Below are 13861 nucleotides of genomic sequence, written 5' to 3' on the forward strand. Positions count from 1 at the left end.
CCACCCCCCCCCCCCCCCCCATAATGAGACTATCAGAATCCATGTGCCTTTCCTAAAGTATGATCTACCTAATCCAATGTACTAAGTGCTTTCATGGCTGCTACATGGGTGAAACAGCAACTATGTATGAGAATAAATTACAGAAAAAATATAAAGGATGGAGACACAGACAAACCATTGGGAACACATTTCTCATAGAACACCCACTTCGACCTCACGATCTTGTGATCGAGTGAAATCTACCTCACACCTTTTAAAAAGGCAAATTTGGGAACAAATTAATTAGCTGGCTGGATACTAAGAACTAAACATTGATGCTGGGTTTATGGTGCATTATATTTTACCCAACTCCTGAATTCTTTCCACACAGGAAGAGTGAAAATAGCCATCCTCCCTTTTGATAGGCCTTGATCTCCTAGTACCTGGCTTTTTTCTGCTGCTGATGTATGCATCTGTTACCCCTTAGAATTTCTCTCAACCTCCCCTTTCCCCCCCACCCCTTGCTGTTTTTCACTATGCTGTGACTGGCTTGTGATCAGACACCTGGAAAAAGAATATCCTTCATTTCAAAGCTTGTCTGACTATATTCCAACTACATAGTTAGTCCAATAAAAGATATCACCCTAAGAAATCCTTGCCTCACATAATTTTTGGACCACCATGGCTACAACATCAGTCTTATGCTACAGTCTGTAGCTAGTCATTCTTTTACACTGGGGAATAGCTCCCTCTGCAGTATGCTATGAATGAGTGGAAAAATGCCTGTAGAAATGGTAAACAAGAAATGCAATAGACATTCTGGGCTTTTGATCTGACAGCATGGAGCAATTCGTACACTGAGTAGGTCTGATAATACCAGCAAAAGATCAGGAATGAAAGAAGAACAGATGGTTCCATGTGAATCCAGGCACGATAAACATGATAGCTGGTGAAAAGGGAAAAATGTTTTGAGGAGCTCATCAAGGCACTGTTCTTTCCTTTAGTGGTCAAAGTAGCACTGAGCCTCAAGCTTTGGACAGACTATTCTTTTGACATTTGGTCTTTTCCCATCTTCATCTTGGACAAAGTTCCTTTTGGACATAGTTCTTGCCAGTGATCTTCACACTTGTCATCCCCAGACTGTATATTGTATAATTTACTGAATCTGGGCTTGTTGGTGTGAGGAGTATAGATGTATTACCAGGAACTGGTCAGCTTTTAGTCTTTCAGAAGTGTCCTTTAAAGACTCGGGACATCATGTTGCTCACAAGAAGAAGTGTGCAATACATAAGTCAATTTTCCTTCAAAACTGTTACTGGCTAGGCACTGGGCAGAAAGGCTATGGGGCAGTTCCAGGGACCCCTGCAAAGTTCATCACAGATCTGTCTCTTCTCTTTACTGGAAGACAGGGTAGATTTGCCTGTTATAGACTAACCAAAGTGTGTGTGTGTGTGTGTATGTGGCACAAGCTTTTGTGAGCTGGAGCTCACTTTATCATAACATGTCAAACTATGTTTCTCTTCTTTTTTATTCCCAGACTCCTCAGAGCTACAACCCCACAGTGTCTGGGGAAGTAACATCCACACCACACAGATTAAATATAATTGTATTACATTTGTATCAAAAATTACTACACCTAAAAGGCATACAAACACAACATCAGAATAAAAAAGATTACTTTCAAATTTATTTAGTAATCTGTTTGCTTAAACTGTAACAAATAGACTGATGGTTCCTTATTATATTTTCCTAATAATCTAGGAAAGAAGCAGTCTGTCTGGAATAATGATTGACTTCAAAAGTAATGGGCATAATGAGTTTCAGTGCCATTTGCTATTTTCTAGCCAGAGTGTTGATATAGGAAATGTTCTCTACCAAGTTGAAGCTAAAACTGAGCCTTGAGCTCTGAGGCTATTTAAACCAGCCTGCCCAAATTTACGAGAGTTAGATGGTACCAAATTTATGCATTTATCCCAGTATAGGGTTACATGAAACAATTCCAGTACAATTCAAGCTGAGACAGCCTGTCACATTTAATATTCAAGTGAAAACTATAGGTAAAATAATGTGATTTCTCAGTATTAAACACACAGTTCCTAACCCTCAAATATGTACACTTGTGATATTCTAGACAGCACTTTTTTAAAGCAGAATCAAAAAACAAATGCAAAAGCAGCGGAAAATTAGAACTTAAATAGAAGGACAACACTTGCTTGGCTTTGTAGAAAAAGAGAGACAGTTCCTCTTCTACACACACGATTAGGACTTCCTCTTCTGTATTATGGGATTTAGTGTCTCCCTTTCAACACTATTTTTGATGTACACAATCTGGGTGAAAAGTCATTCTGCCAAAGTAAAAAAATCTTTTCCTCCTAAAAGCACAATTTCACGTTTTAATTTTGGTATGTGGACCTCTGGCTCATGGGCCATGTCCACATGTGTGTGGATGTTTGGTTCCCTGGGGACAAGTAAAAGCAGTGGACCTTGTGCCACTGCTAGTTGTCCCCAGGGAATACCCATGCTACGTGCCCTCTGGCATATGACAGGATGTCCTGGGTGGGGTAGGGGAGGCTGAGACTAGCACTTACCTGGGGGCCTCCTGGGGCTGCAGCAGTGGCGATCCTGCTGCTCAGAGCCTGGCCGGTAGCTGCAGCATGGCTTCATCTGGCCACACTCTGGTTTTGAGTGGTGTGCACTGCCCCTGTGTGTTCTGTTCTGCTTTTATTTTTCCTGTGGATTTTTTTTGACCCCTAGATATCCCAAAGTCAACCCACTTCCCTCTGCTCTGCTTCCTTGCAGCATGGAGAACAACTGAACGTGCAGTATGTGGCACTGTAGATACGTCTGTGGCACCACATACTGCATGTCTGCGCTTGTCTAGATGTGGCGATAAAGGTGAAAGAAAAGTACTATCAGTTGAAATCACTAAAACACCAGTCAGTCATATATTAGGAGCAACCTCTGGAGGTCCTTCAAAGGTTTTCTTAGGTAGAGTATATTGCAGTAGTGCAGCTTGGGTATGACAAACACTCCTTTTTTTCCCCCTTCTACTGAAGCATCTGCAAAGTCTAGACAAGTAGGGACACTTCAAGGTATGAGCAGCCATAGGGATACTTAGCTTAACTAGGGTTGGGCAACTGAGGCAGTGGAAAAATACCAATGGCTGCTGCGGCTATGCGATTGTGCTGGTGGCATAGCAAAAGCTAGAAGCTGCTGCTGCTGCTCCCATGTGTCCTGCTGCCCTGGGTGACTGGCTGCTTTGCTGTGCCTCCTTCATGCACTCATAGCTGTAATGTCCAAGGGCTAAATGCACTGCATCTCCATAGTACACTGGGTACAGGCTCTCACACTGCCTTTCTGAAGTCCTAACCAACTCAGCTGTTTCTTCCTCTTTCTTTTTTTTTTTTTAAGACGCCCATTATGGTGTCTGTTTTCTGGCCATGACAAAATTTCTGTCACATTGGTGGATCTAAATTTGATTAGAATTTGGCTTAATCTAATTTCTGTTAGTAGCTTGTTCCACAAAATTTTTCTGACTGAGAGAACCTGAGGTCTGGCATTTATATACATCGTCCTGATTTTTAAGCTGGATTGTTGCAGAGGAGTGCAACCAACTTGGTGAGCTGTGGTTGGCAAAGTGTTCCCTGTGGTAACTAGGTCCTGATGGTTCTGAACACTAGTAACATGGCATTAGAAACAAAGAAGAAACCAGCAGAGGGGACAGGGGGTGGAAGCAATGTGTTTTCAATATCTTGATGCACCCTCAATGTACTCATTTCATTTTACATATGAAATCTGAACTGTCCTACACCATCTCAGATATCATATGAGTTTCTAGTCTCAGATATCACCATTTTCTAGTGGTTTATGACTATTCCTATACTAGGAATACTGACACCTTTGGCAAAGCTGAGTCTTTATACAGACAAGCCTGTGGTAGTATCTAGGCTTTTTAATACCAAGTCAAAGTTTCTGAAAAGTACTGGAAACATTATTTATTGACTCTAGAACTCTCATCAGCATTTGTACCAGTACACCTGAATGAGTGGTTGCATCAGGGGAATTTTTTTTTGTAAAATTCCTTTTCATAGACATAGCCATATAACTCTCCTTATTTTCTTCAAAAAAAAGAAGCTAAAGATTTCCTTACTGCACTCTGAGGCACTTCATAGAATCATAGAAATTAAGGGTTGGAAGGGACCTCAAAAGTTCACTGAGTCCAACCTCCCTGCTCTGGACAGGAATACTGCTGAGATCAAATGATCCCAGCAAGGTGTCTGTCCAGTTTCCTCCTGAAGACTTCCAAGACTGGGGACTGTACCACCTCCTTGGGAAGTCTATTCCAGATTCTTGTTATCCTTACTGTAAAGATGTTTTTCCTTCTTGCATCCAACCTGAAACCATTCTTTAACACAATGGTTCCCAACCTTTTTTGTCTGTGACCTGCTTCTGGAAGCAGAGTGTGGTGGAGGTGGCCTGGGGATGGGGTAACTCCTGGCATGCAGTGTGGCTCATGTTTTGTGTGCTGCACCACTGGCATTGCCCCCACAACCCGCATTTGGGTTGTGACCTGGGGTTGGGAACCGCTGTTCTAACAGTTTATGGCTATTGTTCCTTGTCCTCCCCTGGTGCACCCTAGTAAACAGTTTTTCTCCCAGAATTCTTCCAGATGTTCACCCCTTACATACTTATAGATGGCCATCAAGTCCCCCTCAGTCTTCTCTTCCCCAGGCTGAACAGTCCCAGATCCCTTACTCTTTCCTCATAAGGTTTGTCCTCCAGACCCTTAATCATTTTTTGTGGCCTTTCTCTGGACCCTTTCAGGATTCTCCATGTCTCTTTTGAAGTGCAGCACCCAGAACATCCTCCCCCCCACCCAAGAGCAGCTTCCCTGACAGCAGGCCCACTGCACACATGCACAGTTTAAAAGGGCCCGCTAACAGCAAAAAAAGCCCCAGTACTCCAGCTGGGGTCTCACCAGTGCCAAGTAGAGAAGAAATATCACTTCCTTAGCCCAGCTCTCAATGCATCGGCTAATGCATCCCAGTATGTTATTACCTCTGTTGACTATAGTGTTGGACTGGTGGCTTATGCTCATCCTGTGACTGACCATAACTCCAAGGTCCCTTTTAGTCACTGTGCTGGCTGGGACATCATCTAACCTATATTCATGTTGCTAGTCACTTCTCCCTAAATGAAGCATTCTGCATTTCTCCTTACTGAACTGCATCTAGTTTCACTCTGCCTACCTTTCCAGCTTGTCCAGGTCCACTTCAATCCACATCCTATCCCCTAGGGTGACTGCTTTTCCCCATAACTTAGTATCATCCACAAACTTGACCAGCATGCTTTCCACACCCTCATTTAAGTTGTTGGTAAAAATGTTGAACTCCTCGGGACACCACTAGCCACCTCCTGTCAAGATGATAAAGATCCATTGACTAACACTCTCTGGGTTCAACCCCTTAGCCAGTTCCCAACCCACCTAACTATGGACTCTACCAGCCCACAATCCCTCAGCTTTTTTTATAAGAGCATTATGAGGGGGCCTTTTTAAAATCCAGGTATATGACATCAACTGCATCTCCCACATCTAAGTTGTTCATTACTTGATCAGAAAAGGAGGTGAGGTTGGTCAGACATGACCTGCTGACAATGAAACCATGTTGGTTATCCTTCAGTATCATGCCTTTTGCCAGTCTCTCACAAATGGACTTCTTGATAATTCTTTCCAAAATTTTACCTGGTATTGAGGTCAAACTGGCTGGCCTATAGTTTCCTGGATCCTCCCTCCTCCCTTTCTTAAATATTGGCATCACACTGGCCCTCTTCCAGCATTCCAGTGTTGGCTACAAATGTCCAACTCGGGATCCTTAATATTCTGGTTTATTAGGCAGATTGAAACACTGTAATGAAGTCAAATCATAAGCCTCGGGGGGCGCACGCACGTGCGCACTCTCTCTCTGTTTTGTTCCCTCCCCTGCACAGAGCAAGCAATTCTGCACCCACTCCTTCACATCTTTGGACATCCCTGGCCATTAGGCAATTTCCTGCACCCTAGCTGTTGTGGCTTCAGATGCCTCATGCCTGAGGCTGTGACAAACGGTTAAGATTTCCTCTCTCTACTCTGGAGGTGTGGTACCCATCTAACTTCTCCAGTTTCCTGATGAACAGCATACTCCTCCTGAATCTTCCAATTTTGGTGGCTTGAGGACCGGGTTTGCACCATGGCAATGTCTCCCCGTGCTCCTTTCTTTGCTGCAGCATCTGCTAATTGGTTCATTTTGGCTTCTGAAGTAGAGGCCTTTTGATGACCTTTAACACGTCGAATGTATAGTGAGGATGGATGCCTTTGAATCCATCTCCAAACTGCCTGCCAGTCACCCTTTTGTGCAATTTCTTTGCCATCAGCAGCATGCCAATTAGCTTTGTTCCAATTATATATCCAGCACAGCAGAGCCTTAGCACAGAAGTCAGAGTCAGTGTAGATCCACAATTTCCCTTCAGGTGGATTATGCTGTTCAAGGAGTCCCCTCAGGGCTCATACTTCAGCAGCTTGAGCTGAGAACCCCGCTGGCAAGGGACCCCCTATCTGATCATTATTTAAATTCACCACTCCGTATCCAGTAAACCACTTTCCATTTTCAAAACTGGAGCTCCCATCTGTAAACCACACACAGGTAGGCTAATCCTCCACCGCTGGGTTTTTTTCCAGTGGTGGAGCCTCAGTGACCGCCGTGTTCCCTTGGCAAGGCTCTTTACCAGGGTACTGGTGAGTAGTGCCTTCTATTAACAAGGTAGGGGCAGGGGGGTGAAAGCCCACTGAGCCCCTGCTCCCCTGAAGCCCCCCCCCAGAGACCCCCCAGCAGCCACGGAGCCCCCTGCTGACCCCCTCAGCACAGCTGGAGGCAAGTGGGGCCCGTGGTGGGAGGTGGTTAACCTCTCAGTGAGTGGGAGGAGGCAGCTGAGTGGAGCCGGGCCGGGTCAAGCTCTGCCCAGCCCCCTAGGGACAGAGAGTGGTGGTGGGGTACTCACCAGTCCCCCTTCAGTAGGGCAGGGCCCCCCAAATCCCAGGCAGGGCCCCCCCCTTGCTGGAGAGCAGCTTCCCGGACAGTAGGCCCGCTGCGCATGCATGCAGTTTAAAAGGGTCTGCCAACAGCAAAAAAAGCCCCAGTTAGGCTCCGGAGTAGCGAGATGCGTGGGTGAAAGCCCGCTGCTCCCCTGAAGCCCCCCAGAGACTCCCCAGCAGCCGTGGAGCCCCCCCACCGACCCCCAGCACAGCCGGAGGCAAGCGGGGCCCATGGTGGGAGGGGGTCAACCCCTCAGTGAGTGGGAGGAGGCGGCTGAGTGGAGCCGGGCTGGGTCTTGTCCCGCCCAGGCCCCTACTTCGCCCAGCCTCCCAGGGAGCCACATGACCAGGCTGCGCAAACAGGCGCGCTTATCTGCTGGTGCGTGAGTTAGCGCGGAGTTTGCACAGGAGGGTGCGTGGGAGGGCCCGAGACCCTGCCTGCGAACCCCCCAGGGTAGACAGTCCCAGCTGTAGCCAGCCTACAAGAGGCATGACATGGATGGGCACGTGTCGCACCCTGAGGGTCCCCTCGGGCTCTGCAGCCCCCCACTCTGGCACCTCAGAGATGGCCGCCCAGACGAAGCCCGTGGTCCTGGGCTCCACGCAGACAGAGCCCTTGGCTCTCGGCTGCGGGGGCTGCCAGTCCCTTTTTCAGGCTCTGGGGGCCAGGAGCATGGCCACCTCCCCTTGTGGGGTCTGCTCCCTTTTGGGGTCTCTGGCTGGAGGAGCTCCAGGCCACAGTCCAGAGACTGCATGCCATCAGGGACTGTGAGCAGGAGATAGACTCCTACTGCCAGGCCCTTCTCCCCCGGGAGCCAGAGGGTAGACCACAGTCTCCCTCCAGGACAAAGGAGGACTCTGGGAACTCCTGCTCTGTCCAGTCAGGGGCATGGACCAAGGTGGTCAAGGGCCCTAAGGCCCACCGCACCAAGGCCCCTGCCCCGCCGGAGCTTAGCAATAGGTACGCACTTCTTGCTGCTCCAGCAGAGCCTGCTGAGTTGCCAGCTCCCACAGGCAACACAGGCTCAACTGCAGCTACTGTCCCTGCTCTCCCAAAGACCAAATGTAGGTTGTTTCTTGTGGGAGACTCCATCCTGAGGATGGAGCGGGTGATCTGCTGCTCCGACCCCTTAGCCCGGGAAGTCTGCTGCTTCCCCGGGGCCCGCATCCGGGACATTGCGGAGAGGATCCCTAAGCTCCTCAAGCCCACAGACCACTATCCCATGCATCTTATTCATGTGGGCACCAGTGACACGGCTCGGAGCACTCCCAGCTGGGTCATGAGGCGGGAGTGGATTTGGGATCCACAGGGATTTGGGAGCGGGACTAAAGGGTCTGGGGGCACAGGTGGTGTTCTCATTGATCCTCCCAGTCTCAGGCTATGGGCTGAGGAGGGAGAGGAGGATCCAGGTAGTTAACTAAAGACTGTAGCACTGGTGCCATTGGGAAGGCTTTGGCTTCCGTGACCACAGCCTGCTGTTTGGCTAGAGAGGCAGCAAGCTGCTGGGAAGAGATGGCCTCTACCTCTCTCCCCTGGGGAGGAGGCTCTTCTCAGCCAGACTGGCTGACCTGCTCCACCGGGCTTTAAACTAAGCCGGTTGGGAGACTGGGGGGGGGACACTACCATCACTGCTGGCCGCTGAGCAACCCTTGCAAAGTCAGCAGACCAAGGCACTTAAGAGAGCCCACCCCCGCCCCAGCCCTGGATCAATCTGTGGGCAAGGCAAGAGCCCCCAAGGGGACACTTGTCTGCATGTACACAAATGCCAGGAGCTTGGGGAATAAGCAGGAGGAGCAGGGTGGACGACTGGAGACCCTCTGGGTTAAAATCCAGGGGGAACATGGCACAGGGGACACAATGGTGGGAGTCTACTACAGAACTCCCACCCAAAGGCCTGAGCTTGACCAGGAATTCACCCAGGAACTGGCTGAGGCCACATGCTCCAGGACCATGGTTGTCACAGGTGACTTCAATTACCCGGACATCTCATGGGAAGATCACTCAGCAAAATCCAAGTGGTCACAAAGCTTCCTCTCATGCGTGGATGACCTCTACCTGACTCAAGAAGTCTATGGGTCAATGAGAGGCAAAGCGCTGCTTGACCTGGTACTGGCTACTGGGGATGACCTAATCAGTGACCTAGCGATAGATGGGAAGCTGGGTGACAGTGACCACGAGCTGATCACCTTCATCATCCACCATAAAGCTGGCAAGTCAGTCAGCAACACGGAAGTCCTTGACTTCAGGAAAGCCGACTTGACAAGCTCAGGAGGCTTCTTGGCAAGGTCCTAAGGGACCATGACCCGAAGTGGAGGGGAGGTCAGGATGAGTGATTACTTCTCAAGGGAGCGATCCTGAAAGCACAAGCAATGTTTAACCCATCTTGGAGGAAAGGCAGCAAGAGGGCACAGCAGCCCCCCTGGCTCTCCAGGGACCTAGCAGACCTCCTGAGGCTAAAAAGAAAGGCCTACAAAGGATGGAGGATGGGATTCACCTCCAAGGAGGATTATTCTGCACTCGTCCGGTCGTGCAGGGAGCAAACCAGGAAAGCCAAGGCTGAAACCGAACTCCAACTAGCTTTGAGCATCAAGGACAATAAAAAGTCCTTTTTCAGATATGTCGGGAGCCAGAGGAAAAGCAAGGGGAATATTGGACCGCTGCTGAACCAGATGGGGCAACTGACACCCAGGAAAAGGCCAGCCTATCAAATGGGTACTTTGTGTTGATCTTTCATCAGTCCCATGGGTTGCCCATGCCCGCTACAAGACAGGGAGGTCCGAGTGAGGGAGATCCCCTGCCCTCCATTAATGCTGATCTTGTGAAGAAACACCTCGAGAGGCTAGATACCTTCAAGTCAGCCAGCCCTGACAATCTACACCCCAGGGTACTCAAGGAGCTGGGGAGCATCATAGCTCAGCACCTGGCACAGTTCTTCGAGAACTCCTGGCGCTCTGGTGTAGTGCCGGAAGACTGGAAGAAGGCCAGTGTGGTGCCTATCTTCAAGAAAGGGAGGGAAGTGGATCTGGCTAACTATAGGCCCATCAGCCTGACTTCTATCCCGGGCAAGATCTTAGAAAAGTTTTTTAAAGAGACCATCCTTAATGGACTGGCCGACGCCAACATCCTAAGGGATAGCCAGCATGGGTTTGTTGCGGGTAGGTCTTGCTTGCCCCAATCCCCCTATCAGTTTTGGGGTATGCACTTTCATTAGAATAAGTAACCATATAATTCGGTGTGTCATTATGCTTTTCTCTGAACTGGGTGGCTGCAATTGCCCACCCCTTGACGTCCAATTAACCTCTCTGCATCCTGAGCCTGGGCTAGGACTTCTCCCAGCACATATCTCCCAGTTTCTCCAAGTGGCCCCATCAGTTCAATTATGGACTGATGCATGCCTTCCTGTACCTCCTTCCAAAACCCAGGAGGGTAATCTATACTTCTTATGTCCGATGTCCATTTGTTCTCCTTGTCTAGGGGCAGAACGTCTCTGACAGCAATTCCAACATAACACACTGGATCACATAGTGCCTAACAGGTTCCCCAGGTGTCTGGGGGCTAGCCCCAAAACCACTATGCTCTGGGGAATATTGTCTTCCCCCAAAGCAGTCCTCCTGATTCATAGCTGCCTGGATCTCTGGGGTGGTACAAGCACCTAGTAGGCGGTGCCATTCCCAGACACTCAGGGTTTCACACTCCACTACATGGAGGGATTTCTGCAACCACCATCCCAAATCCCTATTGTTAGCAGATCCCAGGGTCTTGACCAGGGCTGCTTGATCAGCTCCACCGAGGGGGACCGTTACCTGTGTGGTATCCATGGGTTTTCCCTGAGCATCCTGAGTGACTGAGGTCTGTGTGATTGTGCTCACCTCAGGCACCAGGGTCCTCTCCTGATCTGACTTAGGGTCTTCAGGAGAAGGATCTCCTGCATCCTCTGGATCTCAAATCTCTCCCGGATTGAAGGGGATGTCTGGATCCCCAGCTTGGTCTCCCCAGATGACAGCTGCTACTTGCAGGCTGCACTCCTGGAGTTCCTTTTTCAAATGGTTAATGGTATTTAGACAGGGGCCATGGCAGACCTTGGCTCCCTTCTCAGTTTGGTCTTTAGCCATTGTCTTTACCAATTTTTGCAAGGCTTCTCAGCTAGCCTTTTCTTGGTCCAATATTTCCAATTGTCAGGCATTGTCTTGATTTATTTTTCTCAATTGCTCATTCTCATGTTTGAAGTTCGGAGACAACCCCTTTAGAGTCTGATTACTGGTTTCCAATTGGACACATCTATCTTTTAGAATTTGGATTAGCTCCTCCTTTTCCTCAATTTCAGAGGCTTGCTGAGCTTCTTCCTCAACTGCTGTTTTTACAGCATGCTGTAGTAGTCAGACCAAGGCACTAGGCTGCCTTTGAACTGTGGGTTTTTCACAAAGGCAAAATCTTTCAAATTGGGCTTCTGTGTCCCCTATGGAAAAGCCTGAGGTGCACACATCCTCCCTCCATGGGCTGGGTCCACCCTTCAGAATCTCCCTATGGAGAGGGGAAATTTCCTCCCTCCATACCCACTTATCCTCTTGGCCTCCTGCTCCAACTTTAGGGTTTTTTCCCTAAACAAAGACATTTTCCTCAACATGCCTCAAGCCTCTGTTTCCTTGAGCCCTTGTGGTCCCAGCCAACTCTGCCCCTGCTCCTGCAGTTCTACAGCCAACTCCCTTCCTTAGGATATGCCCACCCCTTAGGTGACAACGAAATCCAGACCCTCCTTGAGTCTGCCCAGCCCGTTGGGTGAGTCTAAATCCTAGTCCACCCCCTTGGGTGACTATTGCCCACCCACCTCCGTGGACATGGGTTCTATCTGGAAACACGGTCTCCCCAATTACCATCTGCTAATAATCCTAGCATGTGGCCTCCACCAAATAATGTTGGCTACAAATGTCCAGCTCGGGATCCTTAAAATTCTGGTCTATTAGGCGGCTTGAAGCACTGTAATGAAGTCAGCTCATAAACCTGGGGGCTGGTCCGCACACACACAGAGTAGCAAGCTACAAATGTTGCGGGGTGGGGGGAGCACCAGAGTCGGGTATACTTATCCCACAAGCGGTGAAGTCTGCCGTCGATGGCCAGTCCAGCTTCTTCCAGCGTGGTGTCTTCCTCCAGAAGGGGGTTGCTGACTGGTTCTTCTGGCTGGACAGGTCGGGTGCTGGTCAAGTTGGAGATCAAGAGGACGCTGCTGAGGGTCACTTTTCACTGCTCTTTATCTGTCCTTTGCAGACTTTGGTGACTTGCCAGTTTTCAGGTTTGCTCAATCCAGGGGTCGTTGACCCTCGTGGGGACTTCCCCCTTGGTGGCTACTGGCTGGCATCTGTCAGCCCCAAGGGTCGTCCACATGTATGTGCAGGCTTGGGAGTCTGGTGAATTTTGATTAATTTACCACTGTCGTGAATAGGTCTCTGGGAGCGGTCGGTCTTGGAGATATTCAGCCCCAGAAGCTGGTCCCCGCGTTGATTAACTCTGACCAGGGCTTCTAGCCCTTGAACAGTGAAGTTTAGAGATTCCCGGTTGCTACATTGTCTCCTGTAGACTTCTTCAGTTGGTTGATCTGTGGTTTCCGTAGGTGTTAATTGCCGCTTGTTACTGAAGCCTGCTACTGTGTTACCCATTCAATCACTGATTCACTCGCTCTTTCAGGAGCCCGCCTGATGCAGGGAGGCGGAGGTTTGATTCCTGCCCTTTTTAACATTGTTGCTGTGTATAACTTGCTTCCAAAACTAAAACACATTTCGTAAAAGGTGAAGAGTATAAAATATAAGCTACAAGAGTAATGCTATGGCACACAAATAGATAAAAATACCAAAATACAAAGGGGAGATGAGATACAAAATGCACACATACAAACTTAAAACACAATTCCTTATCTTATAGTGAAAGAAAGAGGAAGGAAGAAAAGGTAGAAGAGGAGAAACTTATCCAAAAAGGGGAAAGCAAATGCAGGCAAGAGGAAAAGGGGGCTTTCTGCTACACCAGGACCTCTCCTGGGGACCAGGAGTCTTCAGATACCTTCACCAATAGTCCCACAATGACTCCATCCAATTCCCTCAGCACTCTTGGCTATACTATAGTCCATCTGTTCCTGCTGACTTGAAGACATTCAGCTGCTATAAGTGTTCCCTTACTAGTTCAACACTGACCACTGGTTGGCAATCACCATGAGTGACTGGTGCCTCCTGAATCTGGAGGGGCACCTGCAGAAGCCACCGATGATGGTAGCCCTGCCAGGGGGGGCTTCAGCCCTGCTGACAGTGTCCAGTTTCTGACCAGGTGGGTGACCACCATTTGCATGCAGGAACACGAACACAAAGCATTCATTAAAGAGTTCAGCTTTCCCCTGACTGTCTGTTATCAGCTGTCCTTTCCCATTCTGCAAGGGCCCCACGTTTCCCTTGTTCTTTCTCCTGTTCCCTATATACCTAAAGAAGGACTTCTTATTGTCCTAGATTTTGGTTGCCAAAATAAATTTCTCTAGACCACAGCATTCCTGTTAGAAGCCTCAGAGGCCTAGGACCAAACTCATAACCTCTTGGTTCACGTGATGCCCCACAATCACCAGAGCCACAGAATATGGCTACTTATCATCTTTACACATGTCTCTCTTAAAGTTATGAATGCACAATCCTTCAGTTATTATGGAGCAAAGCATTCAAAAATATGTGTTGTGAGAGCCAGGTCCTCAAATGTTTTAACTGAATGGATCCGGGGGAGTCAGTCAATTTACAAGAACTCATTATGGGCCGGCATCAGAAATGATGCTCAGGGGCAATCAG

General features: G+C 48.7%; 2 long non-coding RNA genes across 2 annotated transcripts in view; one reads left to right on the forward strand and one right to left on the reverse strand.

Moving 5' to 3' along the window:
- Window positions 1–5891, forward strand: part of LOC109303324 — a 13831-nt gene extending 7940 nt beyond the window's left edge. The window contains exon 2 of the long non-coding RNA XR_002099054.1: window positions 5823–5891. This is a non-coding gene — a long non-coding RNA (uncharacterized LOC109303324). The remainder of the gene's footprint in view (window positions 1–5822) is intronic.
- Window positions 1–12083, reverse strand: part of LOC109303325 — an 18758-nt gene extending 6675 nt beyond the window's left edge. The window contains exons 1-3 of the long non-coding RNA XR_002099055.1: window positions 12048–12083; window positions 5801–5909; window positions 5321–5327 (exon numbers count right to left, since the gene is read on the reverse strand). This is a non-coding gene — a long non-coding RNA (uncharacterized LOC109303325). The remainder of the gene's footprint in view (window positions 1–5320; window positions 5328–5800; window positions 5910–12047) is intronic.
- Between the last annotated feature and the right edge of the window lie 1778 nt (window positions 12084–13861).

This window comes from Gavialis gangeticus, unplaced genomic scaffold, assembly GCF_001723915.1.
Source record: "Gavialis gangeticus isolate Ggan-Ray unplaced genomic scaffold, GavGan_comp1, whole genome shotgun sequence".
NCBI classification, from domain to species: Eukaryota; Metazoa; Chordata; order Crocodylia; family Gavialidae; genus Gavialis; species Gavialis gangeticus.